This window comes from Choloepus didactylus, chromosome 2, assembly GCF_015220235.1.
Source record: "Choloepus didactylus isolate mChoDid1 chromosome 2, mChoDid1.pri, whole genome shotgun sequence".
NCBI classification, from domain to species: domain Eukaryota; kingdom Metazoa; phylum Chordata; class Mammalia; order Pilosa; family Megalonychidae; genus Choloepus; species Choloepus didactylus.
This window is the reverse complement of record NC_051308.1, coordinates 207,728,615-207,750,658: the sequence shown is the minus strand read 5'-3', so window position 1 is coordinate 207,750,658 and position 22,044 is coordinate 207,728,615. Positions and strand designations below refer to the sequence as shown.

At 50.8% G+C, this 22,044-nt stretch overlaps 1 protein-coding gene across 3 annotated transcripts in view; it reads right to left on the bottom strand.

Annotated features, from left to right (window-relative positions):
* Positions 1 to 22,044, bottom strand: part of HIVEP3 (HIVEP zinc finger 3) — a 508,675-nt gene that overhangs the window by 182,696 nt on the left and 303,935 nt on the right. The window contains exon 1 of one of the 3 annotated variants that reach the window (XM_037827532.1): positions 9,192 to 9,206. The exons of the other annotated variants lie outside the window; for them this stretch is intronic. The gene's annotated coding sequence lies outside the window, so the exon portion shown is untranslated. Of the gene's footprint in view, positions 1 to 9,191; positions 9,207 to 22,044 lie in introns of those variants that run through there. 3 annotated transcript variants of the gene reach the window in all.

Genomic DNA, 22,044 nt, shown 5'->3' with positions numbered 1-22,044 from the left:
CTTATGGGAAGGAACGAACATCTACTGAGCCAGAAACTTTACATTCCTTGTCTCATTTGATTTTCACAATGAGCCTGCAGCAGGCACCCTGATCTTGCCACGCACCAGCTGTGAGACTGGACAAATTATTTAGCTGCCCTGTGCCTCAGTTTCCTCATCTGTGAGTACACCGTAGATATCCTCATTCATTTGATCCATTTTGCAGAGAAAGGAGCTAAGCCATGGAGAGGGAAGAGCACTGTCCAAGATCATACAACCAACAAGTGACAACCCTGGAGCTACTGGGCTTCAAGTTTCCATTCATTCATTCATTCATTTGCCCATCAATTATTTATGCACTGGGTAATGGGTCCATACTCTATCCCTCTTTTCTGTCAGTCTTAATATCTATGTCCTATCATTTCTCAGACCCTAGCATTCAAGTCAATCAACTTTAAAAAGACACATGGAGCCTTTCACATGTGCCAGCCACTGTGCAAGGCACTGGTAAAAAGGATGATGTTGAATTGCCTGTGCAGTTGAATTTAATATCCCCTTTACAGATAACAAAAGGGGCAATTCAAGGAGATGAAACAATTTGAGCAAATGCATCCAGATGGAGAAATAACAGAGCCTAGGTGGTAGCCTGGATCTGTCTGACCCCGAAACCCATTTCCTCCCCTTCCCACCACGTTGCTCCCAGCTCCGCAGAGTGCTCTCATCTCTCCTCCCCGGCCTGGCCCACATGAGGTCCGTGTCCACCCCTCACAGGCCATTGCCCATCAGAGAAGGAAGCCGTCAGCCTTGCTGGCCAGAGCCACCTGGACCCCCAGAAAGCTGCTCCTTCCTGGCTCTACCCATTCCATGAACTTGACCCCTGGATGACAGATCTATAAAAACCAGAACTATTTGCTTATACCTTGCCTACTTCCAGAAAGGACACAAGGAAGAATAAAGGATAAAAGTGCAGACCAAGGTTCAAAACATTGGACAAAAGCAAAATCCAGATGCAAAGGAGCAGGGGAGGCTAGAAGTCAATGTTTTGACGGACAATGACCAGTGTCCACAGGGTTTGGGAAATGGACAATCTGACAGCACTGCTGATAGAGTACAATTTGGCGGAATGCTTTTAGAAGGCAGTTTCACAGCATGTATCAAGAACTTTGCCTCGCAAGTATCCATACTTTTGGGCATAGTCATCCCAATTCCCAGGATATATTCTAAGGGGAAAACTTTTCTGAGAAAATTCCATGCAACATTATTTACACTACCGAAACACCAAAAACTGAAAGCAAATCTAAGTGCTAACATCTGGAAATGGCTAATACACCTTTGAAAAGTAGGGTACATGTACACCAGGGGTTGACAAACTAAGGCTGGCAGGGCAATTGTGATCCACGGCCAGTTTTTGTAAATACAGTTTTATGGGCCACATCCATTCATTTACATATTATCTACGGCTTCTATTGCATGACAATGGCAAAGCTGAGTAGTTGGAACAGAGACCATTTGGCCCGAGAAGCCTAAAAATATTTACTACCAGGCCACTTTCAGAAAAAGCTTACAGACCACTAATCTACATGATGGAATATTATGTGACTATTAAGAATGATGTGATAACATAAAACATTTTCAATATCAGGTAGAGAAAAGCAAGTTACAAAGCTATGTATACATATATATACATTCATTTAAAAAAAAAGACAAACAAAAACACATGAAAACCAGACATTAAAAAAACCCGGTAAGAAACAGATGAAAATACTAAATTTTTTTGAGAGTAGAAGTGCAGTGGATTGTTTTTTGTTTTTGTTTTTTATAGGTGTCTTTATTTTCTAATTCTTAAGAAATACACAAGCATTTCATAATGGAAAACATAAACATGTTTTAAAGAAAGATGCCTACCTGAATATCTTAGCTCTGGGCATCCTGGTAGCCAAGACAAAGAGTAAAACAAGATGGAGTAAAACAAGATAGAGTTCAGGGCAACCAGGCCAACTATAGCCCCTGCCAGTTCAAGGGGATTAATGAGAGTCTGGCTGCCTTGGCCAAGTTAGGCTCATTGGAGGGACACTGCTAGAATGGAGCAGGGGAGGTAGGGACTTACAGAGACTTTAGGTCATGAAGCAATTGTCATCAGGAGCTGAGAGAGCCGAGTGAGTTTCTAAGCCAATCTGAGTCCAACAGTGTGCAAGTGATCCTAGTGCCTGGGAGTATAGCCCCGCTCAAGGCCAAAGGGACAGCAGCTGGACCAACTCTCCTCCCTCCATCTTGTTCTTCATGCATTAGCCAGGAGACTGGGTGTTCCCTCCTGCTGCATTTCTCATCTGCACACTCTGCTCCTTCAGACCTCCTAACTCCCCCTTTTCTAACACTGAACATATTCCAGAAACAGTCCCTAGAGGTCATCTTCAGGTTGGAAAGATCCTAGGAGGTCATCTTGTCTACCACCTTCATGTGACCAAAAGGGCAACAGAGGCAGGGGGAAGAGCAGGGACATGCTATTAACCTGCTGTGCGACTGTGGGCAGTCAACATAATCTCCAAGGTCATGCCAGCCCTGACAGTCCATGGTTCTGCTTCAAAAAACGGTAAATTAATTCTTCAGAGCCACATGGAATGGCCTTTGACACAAAGTCCCAAGACAGGGTCTGACTCTCCTCCCCCGCACCCCTCTTCTTCTGAAAGCTGGGCTCCCGGCACTCACATGCAAGCTCAGTCCTGCCCTTGCTCGCGGACCCATTCTCCCTCTAACAATAAGGGAGCATCTAAGGGGCATCCAGTTCAGACTTTCTTGCCCCAATATTGTGACTGTTTCTAGAAATTGTGCCCCATATGCCTTGTTCCAAACCCCAGCACCCACCTTGTTCCTTGGTCCTGGTTCACCACACTCCATACCCCAAGCCGCAATGCCTGGGACTGTGCAGCAGTGGAAATGACATGATGGACAGCAGCTAAGAGCTAAATGCCAGGTACGCCTTGAAGCATTTTACACGGATTACTTTATTGAATCCCAAACAGTGCAAACAGGTAGTTGCTATAATTACTCCCATTTTATAGACAAGGAAGCTGAAGCCCAGAGAAATTAAGCAGCTCGCCAAAGCTAATGAGTGACAGTGCCTGGGGGCTCCCCTGACAACCCTATGTCAACCTGTTTCTCTCTGGGCTCTGCTGCTGTGGGTCTGGCACTTCCACTGCCAACCCCAGGGCTGGCCATCCAGTGCCTGCCATGCCTCAGTGGCAAGGCTGGTCTCAAGTTCCTGGCATCTGTCTTTGCTCCCCCTGCCCCCCAGCACTTCAGGCTTCTGTCCTGATGGTGATGCCACATCCTCAGGACCAGAAGGAACAGGCAGGGTGTGGGGAGGCCAAGCCAAGGCAGAAGACCAGAAATCAAGCCTGGCTGTTGGCAAACGTCGACCCCATGACAGCATCTATGAGGTGGGCTCCTGTCCCTGCTCCCTCACTGGCAGCTGCTGGGCTATAGCTTCAGGGGCGGATGCCAGCCAACTCATTCACCATCCAGGGGACAGTGGCACAGTGGGAAAGGTTTGGGGTTTGGGACCAGAATCTCCTGCATTAAAATCCTAGCTCTGCCCCTGAGAAGCTCTCTGATCTTAAGGCTTCTCCACAGGGCAGGGGGGCTGCTCTGAGCCTCAGACTCCCCAGCTATAAAAGAGGGCTAGTAAGATCCATGTTACCAGCCTCTGCAATGACTATGTGAAACACCTCATCAAGTGCCTGGCTCTCAGGGAAGGTCACTTCCCTTTCGTCCCCTTTACTCAACAGCTCCTGCTGCACCTGGTTGCTGACTGTCTCCTGATGTCGGAGACAAGCTCTCGGAGCCGAGTAGCCGGGGCTGGTGTGACCAGTGCCAATGATGCCCACCACGTGGGCTGGCAGGGACTGGAGCACACTTGGCACACTGGAGATAAATACAGGGTCCAGGCACCTGATTCCAAACAACAGGCTATTCTGGGGATGTAATTGCTCATCAAGGGGAAGGCAGGCTCTGGGCAGTGACCAACCCTGGAGGGTCTGGACAAGTGTCAGAGCAGCAAACAGTGGAGCAAACACACCAAGGTGCACGTGCAGAGCCACCAGCCAACGGGTTATGAAACCCAGAATATCCCCGAGGGAGGGTGCTTAAAAAGCCTCTAGGGGGATCAGCAACTCAGGGTAAAAATGGGGAAACGGAGGCTCAGGGATGGGAGTGCTTTTATTCACTGCTCCAATCAAGGTGCCTCCAGCACCAATTCGAGGCCAGGTTCTGTGCCGGGCCCTGGGGACCTCACAGTGTGTGGAGGAGACAGATGTGACACATGCAGTTGCAGTGTCTTGTGACAAGTGCAGGGGGAAGCACAGATAGGGGCTGTGGGAGCATGGAGGAGGCTCATCCTTAATGATGTGACTCATTCATTCAGTAAATATGCACTCAGTGCTTATGTGTGTCGGGCACTATTCAGGTGCTAGAAACGCAGCCATGAACAAAGCCCAGTCCCTGCCTGTGTGGGGTTTACATTTCATGGGGAGAAAGGCAACAACAGATGAATGAAGAGGTGTAAGTGCAAGAAAGCGGATGGTGCCCCCCACCCCATCCCATAACTGGTCTGTGTTTTAGGTAGATGGTCAGGATTGATGCTAATGATGACAAATTAACTTTAGCACATGAGGTAGATGGGATGATGAGTGCTCTGCCCCTGTAAGTGACGAGGGGAAACCAAGGCCCTAAGAAGACCTGGCTCAGGGGTCATGGAGAACCAGCAACAGAGCCAGGTGCTGCCCCAGTTCTGTTGCACAGGTCCGAACTGATCCCCTGCACATCACACAAGCTCCTCTCCCCACTGCACCATCCCTACTTCCATCTTCCCCAGGGGAAAAAGCAGCACCAGGTGTCTCTGCCAGGCTGGGTGCCAGAGCCAGGCCCCTTCAGCCATCGCCTCCCGGCTTGCCACTCACCCACACTGGCATCGGGCCACAGAGACTGATTGCCAGAGCCTTGGTCGTTCAGACCCAGCAGGCTTGCTCCTGCCCTTCTCCAGCCTCCACCGACGTGGGAACTTTGGTGTCAGACACATGCTCCCTACACTTCTGAGCTGTGTGACCTTGACAAGTTCGGCAGAGCATCTGTCAAAACTGGATTAAATAGAGGATGGTGTTAAATGCCCACAAGAGCCTGTGGCCCCCGGAGGGCTGGACAAGCACAGGACACCTTCCCTCCTTCCATGGCCTCCTCCCACCCCACGTCTGGCCCCCTGGCCTGCAGCATCGTTCCCAAAGCTCTCGCAGCCACCCCGAGAGCACTCGTTTTCTTTCCCCTTGTCTGCTGTTGGGCCTGAGCAAGACCGCCAGCTCCCCAAGAGCAGCTGCGGGCTCCTACATGTCACCCCACCCACGTGGGGCTCAGCCAGAGAGGCACACTCAGTTGCTGCTCAATAAATGTTCCCCGATGCAGCTTCCAGCCAGGAAAGTTGAACTCAAAGAGTAATGGGGAAGGTAGAGCTCTGGATTGAGTCAGCTTCTTTACCAGCTGAATGACACTGGGCATTGTAAATGGGGATGGTAATTGGTGCTCAAGGATCTGCAAAATTACATGGTGGTTTTAATATTATTGTTTCCTTTTGGAATCATAGGTTGAGATAAGAGTTTATTCAATTTGTAACCTGGTACTTCAATCCTTCCCACAGCTTCCTGCCCAAGGATGTCCTGTCACTAGGTGAACTCTCCAATGACAGGGAACTCACTACCTGCTGGCAGCCAAGGCCCTGTTTTGACTGCTTCTGAGCATTAGAAATTATCTTATTTGTTGCTTTAAACCTGCCTTGCTGAGCTCTGGAATGCAGAGAAAGGAGTGGGTGAGGGGCTGGGAGAGGTGCAAGAAGATGGTGAGAGCAAAGAGCACCTGGTAAATATGCCCCTGTCACTGGAGCAGAGAGCTCTACTCCACAGGCCAACAGCTCTCCTTCCCAGATGAGCTCCCACTAATGGTGCCTTCTCTGCTCCTCGCTTCAACCAGCTCAGCCCTTCCAGAAGACACCCTGCACGGCTGCCTCCTGCCTAGGGCTGCTCAGCAGCCGGGCTGCGGGGGCCTGGGTTCTTGAGCCCTGATGTATGATTTATGACTCTGATGAGCTCACCAGCTCAGGGAGGGAGGGTGATCCGAGGGGAGGCCGGAGGAAGGCTGGTTATGGATTTTAACCCTATGATGTTACTGGCTGGGAATTTAACATCAATAATTCAAGACGGCAGGGGGAGGGAGTGAGAAAAAGGAGAAAGAGAGAGGGCGGTAAGGATGGAGGCAAAGGGAGAAAAAAAGGAAGGAATGGAGGAGGGGAAGAAGAAAGGAAAATAAGCAAAATGCATTTACTGGGTGCTTCACATGTGCCACCAGGCGGGCACCTTCACCTCTTGGCTCACTTAGGCCTCACTGCAGTCTGTGAGGCAGACACTGTCACCACCATTGACTGGATAAGACTGAGGCTTTGAGAAGAAAAGCAAAGGTTTCCAGGGCACAAAGGGGTTTGAATGCAGGTCATCTGATTCCAGAACTCAGGGTCTTTCTAGCTTCGCTCTGGGCGCGTAGCCAGCTCAAGGAACAGAGAGGGTCCCCACCAGCCTCAGAACACCCAGTCCCCAGCTCTATGGGGAGCTGTTTCTCACCCTGGGGACTGCCGTGTGGTGAGATGAGTTTAAAGGGCTTTACCCCTGGGAGAGAAACCAGACATTGGCCTTCTGGACAGCACCAGAACTTTGTTGCTGGAGCTGAAAAAATTAACTGCTATATTTAAAAGCATTGTTCGGTTGCTATGGCAACAGAGGGGCTAAGAATAATGTAAAAAGAAGATGATATGCCAGGTTGTCACTGGCAACCCAATTTTAAGGGTGTGTGTATGTGTTTTAAAAGTGGGGGGAGAGGTGGTGAGGTTCAAACTGCCCTCCCCAGCCCCCTCTGGCACCATCTGGCCCAGCCTAGCGACATCGTCCAAGACACAACCAGGCCTGGGATCTCACTGGGATCGAGGGGAGACGCTGTATCCTGGCCCTGAGTCTATAGATAAAGATGGCTCTCCATTCCCTAACTGCTGTCCCCTCCTGACAGCCCCCCACCACCCAGGCAGCTTCTCTCAGCTGCAGAACCCCAGCCGGAGGCAACTCTCAAACAGATGGCCCCAAAATAGCATCTTCTCTCAAACTGGGAGCTTTCAGCCAGCCTGGCAGACACTCCAGGGACCACCAGGGAAAGCAGAAGGTCAGGAGAGAAGAGCAGGAGACGGATTTATTGATCCTCAGTCCGGATGTCAGGGCTGGTAGGCGGCGTGGGGCAGACCTGGCCACAGGGCGGCCGCCACTCTCTGAGGGGTCCTGGAGGGAAACACCGGGTCTGACCTGGGCCTGAAGCTTGGGCCTGGGTGACTGGAGGGGACCCATGGTGGGCCTGAGGAGGGAAGGGAAGGTGGAGGAGACCCGTGGCCCATGGGATGCCAGCCAGCAGCTTGTTAGGGCTGAGATGGCAGCACCCATAGCAGATACAGGAAGAACCCGGTGGCAACAAAGACAAACAAACAAAAGCCCAAAGCAGTTTTGGAAACAGGCCTGTTATCTTAACCCCTGTCACTGCTGTGTGATAGGGAGGGAAGCTTTGAAATCAGTCGGGCCAGATGGGTCCCCATCCCAGATCGCTCACCTGGTGCTGTGTGACCCTGAGTAGGGCCCTGAGCATCTCTGGGCCTCCATCCTACCACCTGGAATATGACAATGACTCTCAGGACCTCAGGACTGAGGTAGGGCTTCAATAAACTCAAGTCTGTAAAGTGTCAGACCTGGCACAACGGATACACTCAATTACAGCACCATCCATGCAGAGAAGCCTTGACTTCAGCACTTGCCCACATCAGGCTGATACTGAAGGTCATGGATGCACTTGCACAAATAAACAAGGGATGAGATGCAGCTGGGAGGTGCCAAACTCCAGAGATGGGCAGCAAGGGGCCCCAAAGTAGCTGAATGCATGTGGAGGGGTCAGGGAATTCTGAAGGAAGAGGTGACATTTGAGCCAGATCATGGAGAATGAGGACGAGAGGGAGAGGGAAAGGAATTCCAGGCAGAGAGAATAACTTGAGCAAAGGAGGGGAGGTGGGAAAACACATGGAGGGTCTGAGAGCAGGTGACAGGTTGCTAGGTCAGAACCTGCCAGCAAGGAGGGGTCACTGGACCAGAGAAATGATCAGATCTGTGTTCCAGAAAGATCTCCATGAGGCTCTGTAGGAAAGGTGAATGGACCAGGTGAACTTGGAGGCAGGGAGGCCTGTGGGAAGGTTAATGCAAGAATCCAGGATAGAGGTAGAGGGGCTCTCTCTCCACCCCTGTCTAATCAGGCTTCCTATAGGCTGGGGGCACCCACCATGCCCAGAAGTAGCTACATCTTGATTCCAAGCATCCCCTAGAAGTGAGCAAGTCCAGGAGCGCTGGAGAGGCCCAGACACAGGAGATGCTTCATGGATGGGTACAGTCAAGGAAGGCTTCCTGGAAGAGGAGCAGTGGGGGGACATTCTGGGCAGATGGCATGGCACCAGTAAAGCTTGGAGAGGGGACTGGTCATGGCACACTGGGGAAATGGTGTGTGGACCCTGCTGCAGCTGAGTGTTCCTGCAGCAGAGTTAGGAGGAAGAGGGTTGGAGACTGGGCAGGGCCAGGACATGGAGGGCCAGGAATTCCAGGCTGAGGGGCTGCATTCTCCTGTGAACTGTGAAGAGCTGCAGGGGAGCCGAGAGGGACAGGATGGGGAGAGGTGAGCCAAGCAGTTTTAGGAAGTCAGGGGGGGGCAGATGTTCAAGGCCTCCCCCTGCTCCCTCACTCGCAGGCTCATGGTGCTGGCTGCTGGAGGAGGCAGGGCTGGGGGCCAGGCAGTCACTGGGTCCACACATATTGATGGAGTGAGTGCCTACTGAGTACCAGGCTCTGGCTGGGTGGGGCCCTGGCTACAGCAGGGCATACCCAGACAGAAGCATCAGTCTTGCTGGTGAAGATCAGAGAACACGGGGCTCACAGGACTCCAGGACCCTAGAACCTGTGGTCATGATCTTGGAATCCCAGAATCAAAATGATGGAATCTTAGCATCAGAGAACTCAGAATCACACACACACAACTTCTCAGGCTAGGAACAATTGGCAGAGCCCTTCCACAGCATCTGGTCCATTTTAGAGATGAAGTCTCACCTGTGGCTGCTGGCGGCAGGCTCCAGGTCCCTAGGCCAGTGGGATGTTTGCAGGCAGTGGGGCTGAGCATGGGCTTTGGGGCCAGACAACTGGGTGTGGATCTGCACTCCCTGGTTGCTGGGTCCTGGAATCTTTCCGAGCTTCAGTCTCCTCATCTGTAAAATGGTACAGATGTGGTACCCACTCACCCGGTGGTTATGAGGACTAAAGTAATACAAGTAAAGTACTTAGCATGGTAAGTCATCCCAAATGTCTGCTGTTGTTGTAATTAATAGTGACATTTCATGGAACTTGTATCTGTCCTTGTAGGTGACAGTGATTGGACCCTGCTGGGATCTCAACAGCTGATCCACCTCGGTCACAGGCCTAGTGTCCCCCAAGAGGGTCTGGCCGGGTGTGTTAGATGACGGGGAATAAGGGTTATTTCACTATCACCTTGAAACAGAAACATGGTGTGCTCAGCCTGGCAGGAATCCTCTCCCTGCCCTCTTCTATCCTCCTCTCCCCAATCCTCCCCTCTCTTCTCTGTCTCTCTCTCTTACACACACACACACACACACACACACACACACACACACACACATGGGCATGAGCTGAGCTGCAGCTATGGCCATAAGTCCTTGACCCAGCCAAGGTAGTGGGGGTTGAGGTGTGGGTGTAACCCTCCCCTCCCCCTTGGCTGGGCTAAAGCAAGACTTAATGGGACCAGCGCCTACCCATATGACGGAGGGCAAGACCCCACTCCTGCCCTCACAGAGCCCTTGGCCAAGTGGGCCTGATAAGAAACACACTTGGTGAGAAACAAAGGCCAGACAGCTGCAATGGAAGGCCCTGAGTGTGCTGCAGCGGCTAACTACAAAGTCTGCACAAAGGGCCACCAGGCAACCTAGAGGGCTTCCTGGAGAAGGAGGAGCTTTGAAGGATGCAAAGGATTTGGCCAAAGAGACTTCATTGCTGAGTACGTAAACAGCGTTCTAAGTGGAAAACAAAACAAAACCAAAAACGGTGAAAGCCAAGGCTCCGATGTTGGAGCGTTTAGGGTGTAGGACAACAGTGAGATTCCATTTAAGCTAGAAGTGAGACGGGTCAGGGAGGTAGAGCAAGAAGTCCTTTTGCTCCCAATTTTCCTCTTACCTTAAACAAATAGTAATTTCATTTATATGACTTAGTCACCTAACAAAACTTGAGACAGCCAAAAAGAGTCATTTTTCCTTCCTGTGCCTCAATTTTCCCATTTCCCTAATGGGTGTACCCCTGACATGGGAGGGAGACTGCCCCCGAGCTGACGTTCCTGACCAATGGGCAGTCATGAGTCAGTCTACACTGCCCAGTGAGGCCTGTGCATGTTGCCAACTTCCCCATCCCCACCACCAAGTCTTAGTCTCACCTGATAGCCGCAGTAACAGAGAGGGGTCGCTGAGTGACCAGACTTGGGAGAGAGAAGTCCAGCTATGACACACAGAGCCCTTCCCTCAGTGTTGCCTCAACCTCACACGACTGGTGTCCCCACCAACACTGGGGGAACCAAGCCTTGAAGAGGTTTGGTGTGTTGTCTGAGTCCTATGCCTGGTTAAGTACTGCATGACCGCATGACTCCAGACCCCCCAACCCTCACCCCACCCAAGTCTGTCTCTTGTCCTAAGTTGCACAGGCCAAGAATAGAAGCTGAGAGGGGAAGTGATTTCTTCCCAGTCACACAAGAACTCAGGGCTTGGAGGGTGGCTGGGACCCAGCCTCTGAGACAGTAGACCCTGGCTCTGGTTTCAACCAAGTGTACCTTCCTATTCCTCCCCTGCCTCCCTCCAACACCCTTGCAAACCTCCATCTATGGCCCAGACACTGAACAGTCTTCAGAGGAGCCAGGGAACTCCAAAATCAGTAAGCTGAACCTGATGAATTCCTGATGCCACTGCTGAGCAGGCCCCTGGGGTTGCTCCCCCAGGCCCCAGACATCAACTCTTGAAGGAACTAAAGAAGAAGAAGAAGGGAGATGTTGTAGTTTTCTCCACTGGGATGTCCCACAAATGGGATAGTTTATTCACAGGATTATTCCATCTGGACACACCTAGAACAGCTAGAAAAAAACATGTTCGTCCAGTCCTGGCTCATCCAGTTCAAGCACTGAATATCCTCCATTATTATTCCACCCTTTCAAAGCCTGTTATACGCAATTCCTATGCGAGATGTAGAGGGAGCTGCAGGCAGCACTGAACCAGGCTCTGATGTCACGAAGCTCAGAAGCTGGGACAAAAAACGCAGGTAGGCACACAGGTAAATTAAAAATGCTGATAGCAAATATTTATATAATCCTTTTCCAGTGCCAGGCACAGTTCTAGGTTTTTACCTACATGAACTCATTTAACACTTTCAACAATACCATGAGGGAAGTACCATTATATGGTCTACTATACAGGTGGAGAAACTGAGGCAAGGGGCATTGTGTAACTTAGCCACCATCACTCTGTTCACAGGAGCAGCACTGGGAATGGCGCCCAGGCAGTTGGCACCTGAGTCCGTGCTCCTGCCCCTACGTTATGCTGGCCCTTGGAGCAGAGATGTGTCCTCTGACAGAGGTGTTTTTGGATAGCATGGAGGTTGGTGTGCTTACCTTGATCAGTTGAAAGGGGGAAATGGAAGTTTTCCATGCCTGAACTGAGCTCTCAACGATAAAGAAACCCCATCGCTTCCGAAGACGAATGAAGCCAGCAGTGAACGTGCCAAGGGCCACCTGTGCCCCAGCAACCCCTACCTTCCCCACCCTGACCCAGGTCACTTTCTCTCTCCTGTAAGCTCCCGGGGCTCCCGGCTTGTTCCTCCTTTGCAGTGTGGACCACAGTGTGCCAGGCACCAGCTACAGGCTTCTCTGACCCTCCCTCTAGGGACAGAGCCCTTGTCTCACTCCCCATCACCACTCTGACATCTCCAGCTCCTAGCACAGGCCTGGTATGTGGCTCGTGCTTGTGAAATATTTGTTGAGTTGACATGGATTTTCTACAGATGTCACGGCTGGCCCTGACAGGACCATGAGATTGGTGAAAAGACTTTGGCCTTCTCTTTCTTTTTCTCTCCTTCCCTCCTTCCCTTCCTTACTCCTTTCTTTTCTTCCTTCCACTTCCAGTGGGTATTTACTGAGTTTCCACTACATGTAGTAGCTGGGATACAGCAGGAAATAAAACACAATCTCTATTCTCCAGGAACTCACAGTCTAGTGAGGAGACAGACAAGCAAAAGCACAATTGCAATGTGACAAGTCCTGGCATAGGATGAGTCCCAGGGGGCTGAGAGAATTTCAGCCTTAGCTGGGGTGGGAACAGTCAAGGGAGGCTTCCCGGAAGTGGCACGTAAATTGAGATCTGAATATTAAGGAAGAATTAGCCCAAGTGTATGTGTGTGTGTCTGTGTGTGCTCATGCACATGTGTGTGTTGTGTGTATGTGTGCATGCAGGATAAAGGGAGGGAGGTTAAGCCTAAAGCTTTCTAGGAAGAGGAAATCACATGTGCAAGTGCCTGGAGGCAAGGGAACTGCACCACATTCCAGGATGGCTGCAGCGCAGAGCTGGAGAGGGAAGGGGAAAAGTGCTGAGACCACATTCCAAGGGACTTTGCAAGTCACTCTAAAGGAATTTGGCATTTAACCCTGGAGGACACAGGATTTCATGCAGGAGGATGATGTGGACAGATTTACGTTTTAGAAACATCAACCTGGTGAATTATGGAGAATAGACCGGAGAGGGTGCAGTGTCGTGGTGGCAGTTAGAAGCAGCTATAGTACTCAGTTAAGACAAGACCGTTAGTGGGCGTGGGGGCGGGGGGCAGAAGGGGACACATCAGACAGATTTTGAGTCAATAGGACCTGATTGCCTTGGATGGGGGTGTGCGTTAAAGATGAAGACTGAGTATGGGGCCTCCCATCCCTTTCTGGGACCCTGCCTCTCTTCTGCCACCATCTTCAGCCTCACACCATCTCTGTAACTGGAAGTCATGAAATTCTTGAGGGAACTCCAAGAAATATTGAACTTCTGTTTCCATCACTTGAACTAGGAACGATTTTGCTAGCAGAAAATGCACCTGCACCATGAAACCATAACCATACACACTTCCCACCATAAAAATATGCTGAAAAACTCAGCAGAATTGGCTGATTCTGCTATTTCTCATTAATATTTGTTTGCTACTCGTACATTTCATTTTATTGCTTGTGAACACTCATTTGCAGTCAAGCAGTAGCAGGTGCCAAGAGCCTAAGAGAATCCAATGTGAGAAAAAAACACAAAATTGAGATAATTATAAGTAATAATTTTGCTATTTACTGCAAATTGGGAAGAGACAGATATCAATTTAGTTTAGCAGTGGAGCATCTCAGGCACAGCCTTCAAAGCACGCGGTGAAGCAACCCTATAGGTTTCTGCTGGTTGAGGTTGGAAAGAATCGATTAACTAGCTCATGCCAAGAAATAAATGACCAACAGAGTATTTCAACCCCTTCTGGAGATACTAGCAGCTTGGTTTTAGAGAAAGAGAGTAAGTAGGTTTTTTCCAATTTCCTTCAAAAGTCATCACCTGCTTGTATACCCAGAGAATATAGCCTTTAGTTTCTCCTGGGACCACAAAAGCCTCAGGGGCAGCCTAAATATGAATCTTCCTCCCCAGATCACCAAGGAATGACTTCAGGGGGCTTTAACAGCCCCCTCTACCACCATCTGCTGTTGCCGGTCGAAGTCACTCCAGATAAGGAAACACAACATCTAGGTAAAAAGTGAGCTTACTCTGCGAGTGCAGTTTCAAGATAATCTCTCACCCCAACCTCTGCTTGTTTCTACCCCCACCAAAATGCTCCTCCTTTTAGAAGAACTGGAAAGTCTGGTTCCTCTCGGGAGAAGGGGGCTGGCCTTCATATATACTGCCTAGGACCACATGGACAATTGGATGTGCTTTTGTTCCTGAGCTACTATTGCTGCCAACTAAAAGTGAATAGAAATGCTCACCACAGAACACCATCCTGCAGATGGAAAAATTGAGGCCCAGAGAACAGAGACTCGCCCTGGATCACACATTCAGGAGGCCCCTGTATATCCTTCTGACCTTCTGAGACATAAGATGACTGCTCTGAGCTGATGTTACGGTCTGGGAGCAAGACATGGGTGAGGGGGAGCAAAGGCAGGACAGTGGATATGAAGCATTAAGGCATCCACTGTCGTGTAAAGAATTTGGACATCTGAGCTCCAGTCCCAGCTCACACATGCCCTGTGCAAACCTGAGCAAGTTACTTAACCTCTCTAGTTTCAGGTGGCAAATCTGTACAAAGTATCTCCTCTGTCCTGGAGTCAAAAGTGGGGACACAGGATCATCTCCAAGGCTTTCTCTGGTTTTAACCAATTCCAGTCTTTGATTATGGGGATGTCTAACAGGTGATAAAGAAACAGAAGAAATGACTGTTTTTATCTGTATTAGAGAGATGCATTAATTTTTCTGATGATCATTCAATTTTGTTTTATTCTACTTTTAAAGACCAAGCATCTATGAGGACAAGGGAGAGATGGTTGGATTTGTGAGTTCTAAGTGGAGATGCAGACACCTGCCTGCCTTGAGGTTGCCAGTTGAGGCTATAAGCTCCGTTCTAGGTGGGACACTCTGTTCCTTTGTCAAGAGTGGCCCCAGGCCCAGACCAGCTGCTTCAAAAACTCAGGCTGGGCTGGGAGTCAGAATGGGGCCCGACAGAAGCTAAGTGGGTCCTCACACCAAGAAAAGGGAGAGCACGGTCATCTTCCACCTGCCCCTTTACAATGCTGATCTACCAAGCCTTTCCTATCCAAAATCACAGACCAACCCAAAGAAAGGGTGGGCCAGCTGTTTCCCCAGTTTACAGAGGAGGAAACTGAGGTTCAGGGAAGTTAGGTGATTTTCCCAAAGTCCCACGGCAAGGGAATGAGAAAGGCAGAACTGAAACCCCAGGCTTGACCCCTTCTACCAGACTGTGGAACCATCTCTGCATGAAACAGCAGATGCTAAGCAGGATGTGAAAGAGCATCCCCAGACCAAGGATGCTTCAAGAGAGCAGAAATGCAGCCGTGGGGTCTCTAACCTGGTGCCACCTATGGGATTGGTGCCTCCCTTTCCCTGCTATGAGCTTCTCCCAGTCACAGAGACAAGATGACGGTTCCTTACAAGGAGAAGCTGTCGAGACACAAGAGGGCAGAGGCATCTCTTTTTGCTGAGGCCCAGAAGAGATGCCGGATTTTCGCAGTGCGTATGGACCTGCCTGATGCAGCAGCAAAGGGAAAACTGAGACTCTCTCTGAGCTGTCCAAAGCCCACACTATTGTCTGCCACTGATGGCACCTGCTCCTTCCAAGAAGGACGGCGGCAGCCTGGATGAAAGGCCCAGATACACTCGACCAATACATAAAGCCAAGAAGCCAGAATCCACAGGGAATTGCACAGGAAGTGGGGGTCAGCAGTTCCCTTCCCATTCCCCCAATAGCTCCCCAAAGACAGGTAAGATAGGTGCTACTGGAGCTCCATTATGGGTTCAGCAACCTTGGAAGACAGGTGTTTTGTCCTCAACTTAGGAGGAGACAGTGTCTTAAAGAGACTAGGTAACCTGTCTTGGGCTTATTTTAAGACCTGGCTCTGTAAATTTTGGACACCTTGCCCACCTTATATCAAACATATAGACATGCACTCATATCACTATACTGAATATAATTTTTTGCTCAAAAAGTATGAATTTTAAAAATAATTCACTCTTGAAATTATCTGTTGTAATTTGTAGGATTAACTATTGATACGGATTTCTCCAGCAATCACTAGCTATAATCAGGAATCTTTGCAAGACAAAGCACTCTAATCTCCAAATGGAGCACTGATATTTTACCAAAAAGAAAAAAATCAAGCAATTAATAAATCTTGACTACATTAACTGAACATTAAATTTCAATTAATAGTTTTCAAATTTTTGAATGCAAACTTTTTCTTTGCATGTCTCAAACATTTTTGTAAGCCCTTGAGAAGCTCATGAGCCCACAGGGTCTCCTGGGTAACTGGACCCGCTCAGCTGGTGGGAGGGTGGGTGGGATCCCAACAGTTGCTGATTCCAAAACCAGGACTCTCTCCTCCATTGTCAGTGGCCTCCAGGAGACAAGGCCACTTTCTCCAAGCTGCAAGAAAGAAATTGCCAAATAGAATCCAGCAGATGACACAACTTAGAAGAGGTCAGGGAATGATGTCCTTTGAGCAACTGTTGAAGACTTTTTGGAAGTTTGGTGTTGAACAAGTACAATGGCAATAGGTGACATTTGTCAGTGTTTACAACATGTAAACACATTGTACATCAGCTCATATCAGCCTACAGTTGCCTCCTTTTGGGGATGAGGAAACTGGAGCTCAGAGTGCTTAGGAAACTCCCAATGTCACACAGATAGCAAGTGGCCAAGCCAGGATTTGAACTGGGGGAGTCAGGCTCCAGAGTGCAGGATCATAACCACTCTGCCCTACTACCTCGCAGGCTGGAACAGCAGGATCTGGGAAGTCTAGAGAGGCCTGATTGCAATATTCAGACATCTGGAACAATGGGGAGAAGAGACAAGTCCTTTGGGGATGGCCAAAGATAGAGGGTGAAAGCAAAGGCAGGCAGGTCTCAGTTGCCTAGAAAGAACTTTCCAGCGATCAGAGATCTTTAGCAGTGGAGCGGGCTGCCTTGGACAGTACTGAGCCCCTTGCCATTGACAGTCTGCTAGAAAATGCTGGAGGTCTCTGTGCTAGGGATGGTAGAGGGACTCCCCACTCTGGGGAGAGGCCAGAGGCCTCTTATTACTCTAGGGGGCATAACTGATCATCTCCTCCTTTCTCAGACCCAACTCCATGCTGGCTCAGTACAGGGGGCACAGATGGCAATTTCTGCCTCTGGCCAGACGTGGGGCCCAGTGAAACTGTCTTGGACAGGAGACGATTACAGGAGTTGGAGACTGAACTCAGAGACAGGTCCTGGAGACACCAGAACTGACGCACTTGTTATAGTTCAGTTATTATTTGCAGAAGTCATGTTCCATCAGGTCACGGTGAACACTGAATTCAAAACCCTGGGCCATTGCTCTTAGGGGAAATACAGGGTTAGAGTCACAAGAGCCTCTGGTCACAAAATTTTCATCAGCTAATCAATGCACAACCTTGTTTCATGTGTGTTTCTGTTTAAAGACACCTTATTTAATATATATTGCTGATTCATTAACACTGAACTCATGGCCAGCAGCATTCTAACTCGTGCCTGAATGACGCTCACCTAACGCATGCATTTTCTCTGTTAAGCACATCATGGCCTTGTTGTGCACCAGACAGCACCTCAGCACTATGTTTGGGGACCATTTTAAACAGCAAAATTAACAGCAACAAGTACAAAAATGTAAAAAACACGGCACTAAGTATAGCACAAAAAGGACACTTCTTTACAGTATGAGAGCTGAAACAAGAAGGCAGGGTGTCACCTTGTTTGACCTCAGCTGGGAACGTGCTTGTCAGGTGACTCAAGTTCTTCGCCACGCTACTCATGTCTGCAAATGACTGTGAGAATGCTGATTTGAGAGCTACAAGTAAGTTTTAGCGAGTGGGCGAATTTGCAAATACGGAAGCCACGAATAGGGAGGACTGACTGTATTTCAGCTTTCCGTGTGCAGTCTCATTTTCTCCTCGTGCCCTCGGAGGATGAGAGTCCTATTCCTGTTTCACAGACAAGACGGCGGCCAAGAGGGCGAAGTCGATTGCCCCAGGCCACACGGAGAGCCTGGGGACTGTCACCGTGGCTCCTGGGGGGACCTGAGCGCTGCCTCTGCTTTCCGCCCCTGACCCGGCCAGTGGGCTGCTGGGGATCCCAGGGCAGGGGCAGGGACTCAGGGCTGAACACAAAGGTCAGGGGTGCGGGCGGAGTGGGGGAGACACTGACAGACGGAAGTGAAAGTGGCTTTGATAAAAAGGAACGAGGGAAGAAAAGCAGAAACTAAAACAAGTGACAAAGAAAACGAGAGTGTCCAGAGGAAGTGGCCGAGGGGCGCGGCGCCGCCGGAGGAATCCCCCGCAGACCGGTGTTTCCTCTCGGCTCCCGGGGCTGACGCCGGCGAGGGACCAGCTGACCACTGCGCCGTCACCCCGGGTCAGGGACGGCCCGCGCAGCTTTGGCAAAGGAGGCTCCGCCCTGCCAGCCAGGGGAGGAGGAGCACCGGACGCGGAGCCTGAAGCCCCGGGCTGGAGTCCCGTCGGCCACTTCCTCTGGGTGGTTCAGAGACGTTTACTAGACCTTGCTGGGCCTTGATTTCCTCTCTATAAGGTGGGGATAACCAACCTTGAGCCCGCAACATGGCTGGAAGGCGTCCAGAGGCACAGCCCCATGCTGGGTAAATGGCACCCGGCAGGCCCTGGCCAGTGCCTAACAGGTGTGCCTTGGGGGTGAAGGAAGGCCCTGTGCCCAGAGCTGCAGGATGCATGTCCGGGATTCCTGGGGGAGCGGGAGAGGAAGTATCCACTGTCTTAGTCCTTGAACACGTATTTATCCTACACCTACTATGCTTTTTAGACCCTAGGAATAAAAGGCTGACCAAGGCCCAGTCATATTCCCAATTATGAGCTCTGCACACAGACTCCCAGCTCCTTATCCTAGCTTTCTCACTTGGTAGCTATGTGACCCCAGGCAAGTGACTTGGCCTCTCTGAGCCCCTTCCCTATCTGTACCTCCTAGTGTTGTGAGGATTAAATGAGGCCATGTGTGTAAAGCTCTCAGAACAGAGCCAGGCACACATTCACCAGCCTCAGTCCAGCACACACCCAGCCTTGCCAGGATGGGGATACTCTACTGGAGCATGACCAGGTAGTAATGACAGATGACACAAAGGGCTGGGGAGACACAGTGTCGGGCAGGGATGTAGGGCTGGCCCTGCCAAGTCATCAGGAACAAGCAAGAGTCTGTAAAATGGAAAAGGGCAAGAGGCAAAGGATAGTCCAAAGGGAACAGCATGACAAACGGCTGGAGGCAGGGCAGAGGGGGAAGTGTTTGGGAGCAGCAGGTGATGGATGAGGCCAGGCTTGTCCTTGTAGGTGGCGAGCTTTCTAAGTCCCCCTGAAGCTTTCAAACAGGCCCTGGAAGTGATGCAGGAATGCCACTAGGGATGCTGTTGCCAGCCCTGGACTGCAGGGCTGGCTTCTAGGGCTGGCTTCTCCAGCCACACCTGTGCTGGGGCTGTGACTGCCTCCACATGGACCTGGAGAATTCCCTGAGGGGTAGGCATGGCTCTCTGAGTTGGTCTGGCTTGGCAATCCGGGTCTCGAGTGAGGGCAGCTGCTGCAGTGATGGTGTCACAAGGCACAGTCTGGCTCACGGGGAGGGCAGAAGGGGGTTTCTCTGACAGGCATTTGCTCAGTGCCAAGGACCTTGTTTGCATAGAGGGTAGCTGCTGCTCAGAGACCATAACCCCTGCCCACGGCCTCCATGTGGCAGCAGTCTCGTTCTCAGTCATGGCCCCCCACGCTGACTGGGGGTTACCCAGGCTGCCCCGGCCATGTGGTACCCCCACAGCCATCCAGAAACAGCCAGAAATCAGACCACCAGCTTCATCATCCTCAGGGCTACTGCTCACTTGCCCAAGCCTCAGTGTTTCCATCTGTAAAGTGGGGACAATAACCATACACCCCGGGATGGTGGGGGGAATGAAATGAGATCTTGAAGGGAACGTATTTCCTGGTGAGCTCAGCACACAGAAGGTGATCAGGAATTGGCAGCCCTCTTCCCTTCCTTGCCCATCTACTTCCTACATTGCATCTGAAGGAGCAGGCAGACCTGGGACCACTTTTATCCCTCACGTCAGCTGTGTGACTTCAGGCAACTCACCCAACTCTCTCTACAGTAGCTTACTTATTTGCAAAATGAGGAATAATCCAAGCTAGCATTGGCTTTCAGGAAAAAGGAGGCACTTGGCAAAGCTTGCCCTCACTGCCCCATCCTCTCATTCCACCTCCATGTACCATGTACTTCCCAGGACTCTGAACCCCACCTTCCTAAACTTGCTCATAGAAAAGGACCTGATACTAGTCATTTACCTTTTAGTCTGAATGAGCTCCCAGGGACTTTAGATCTGGAAAGTTCTTAGAGGAACTCTAATATACTCTCTCCCAACCTCCCATCCATCTTACAAAAGGAGAAAGTGAGGTGAAGAGAGGGAGAAGGGCCCTGACTGAGGTCACCAGCTTGTAAGAACGAACCGGGGCTGGGCTTGAGACCAAGGCCTCCTGATCCAATCTGTGGTCCTTGGCAGCTCACGATCACTGTTTCCACTCCCTGGGTTATTTCAATTTAACTACAGGCCACCCAGCCTAATCTCTAATTCCGCACTGAAAGGTGCAAGGCACTGGGAGAGCAGAAAAGAAAAAAAGGTGTGCTTTTGCTCTCCACGTGTAATCACATGTACATGAACTTCCAGCCTCCCTTTCACCCACCACCCTTCCTGAGCTTCACACCACCTGGGGAGGGAGGGCGGCAGAGGGCTGGGCAGGGATTATTGTGACTATTTTCCAGATGAGGGCCCTAAGGCTGAGAGAGGGGAAGTGACCAGTCTAAGGTCCTGTAACCAGTCAGAGCCCCTCAGGAGAAGAGGTAGGTCCCCTCCTGCTCAGAATTCCCCTCTCTCCACTTGGGGGAGGCTTTGTCTAAGGCCTCAGGAGCTCAGAAGTTTTAGTTCAAGGAGGACTCAGCACTGAGGGAGCACCAGGAGCCTGGGCTCTACCCTACCTTGCCGTGACCTTGGGCAGGCTGCTTCCTGAGTCTCCTCCCCTGCAGAACAGATGAGCTGATGCCTCAGCCTGCCCCCCCGCCACACACACCCTTGGATGGGCCAGGACCATACAGTTCCAGTGTCCCTGGCATCGGTGCTGCTGGCTCCACCCTGCTCTAAAAGCCTTGCCCAGAGAGCCAGCTCTCCGCAAAGGCACTCCCTCCTGGGGGCAGAGCCAGGCCTGATGATGCTAGGACAGACCTGGGGCAGGGGACACGCTGGGCCACCAGGAGGCTGCAGTGAATGCTGCAAACGAATGCACCAGGGATGTCAGGGTATAATCCATTTGAATGGCTTTCTCATGCTCTCTGCCTGTTAATAATGCATGGGCAGCCAGTGCAGGGCCCATCGCAGGCCCAGGTGGCATTAGGAGGCCTCTAATGGTCCTGATTATCCGGGGAAGGCTCCCAAGTGGGATGCGGGCGGTATGCGTGGGAATCCAGGATTCCGGGCACTCAGACCCCACAGGTGGGAGGTTGGGAGAGGGGGCTGGGGAGGGCGGGTAAGAGGACAGCTTCTATAAATCAGAGCACCATTCAGGGGATCCAATGGGGTGAGCTGAGGCTTCCTGCAGGGGGCTGGGGTGTGTTCAAGAAAAGAAGCAAGGACCCAACCACCATAGAGAGGTTCCAAAGAAAGTAGGGAGTTCTATAAACTCAGGACGGAAAGGAACCCTGTTAAAATCTTCCCTCTGTAGCATCTCTGCTCAGTAGCTCTGTAGTGAGTACTTGTACACCTCTAGAGACACAGTGTTCACTACCTCCTAGAAAAGCATGTTCCTTCTTCGAACAGGTTTGACTGCTAGAAAACAGATGCAATTGTCTACAACGGTCAAGAGAAAAAGTATTGATTGAATGAGTAGGGTGGATAAAGGGGCCAATGTGTGAGCCAGAGGTCCTGGGTTCTAATACTGAAGATTCTCCTTGTCCTCAAGCAACTCCAGGCTGCCAGCCTGGCCAGCTTTCACAGTCCACCATGGTGGTAAAACCCTGCCAACCCCCTGAGCCCCCTCCAGGGCCCTGGTGAGCCTCTGTGAACCCTGCAG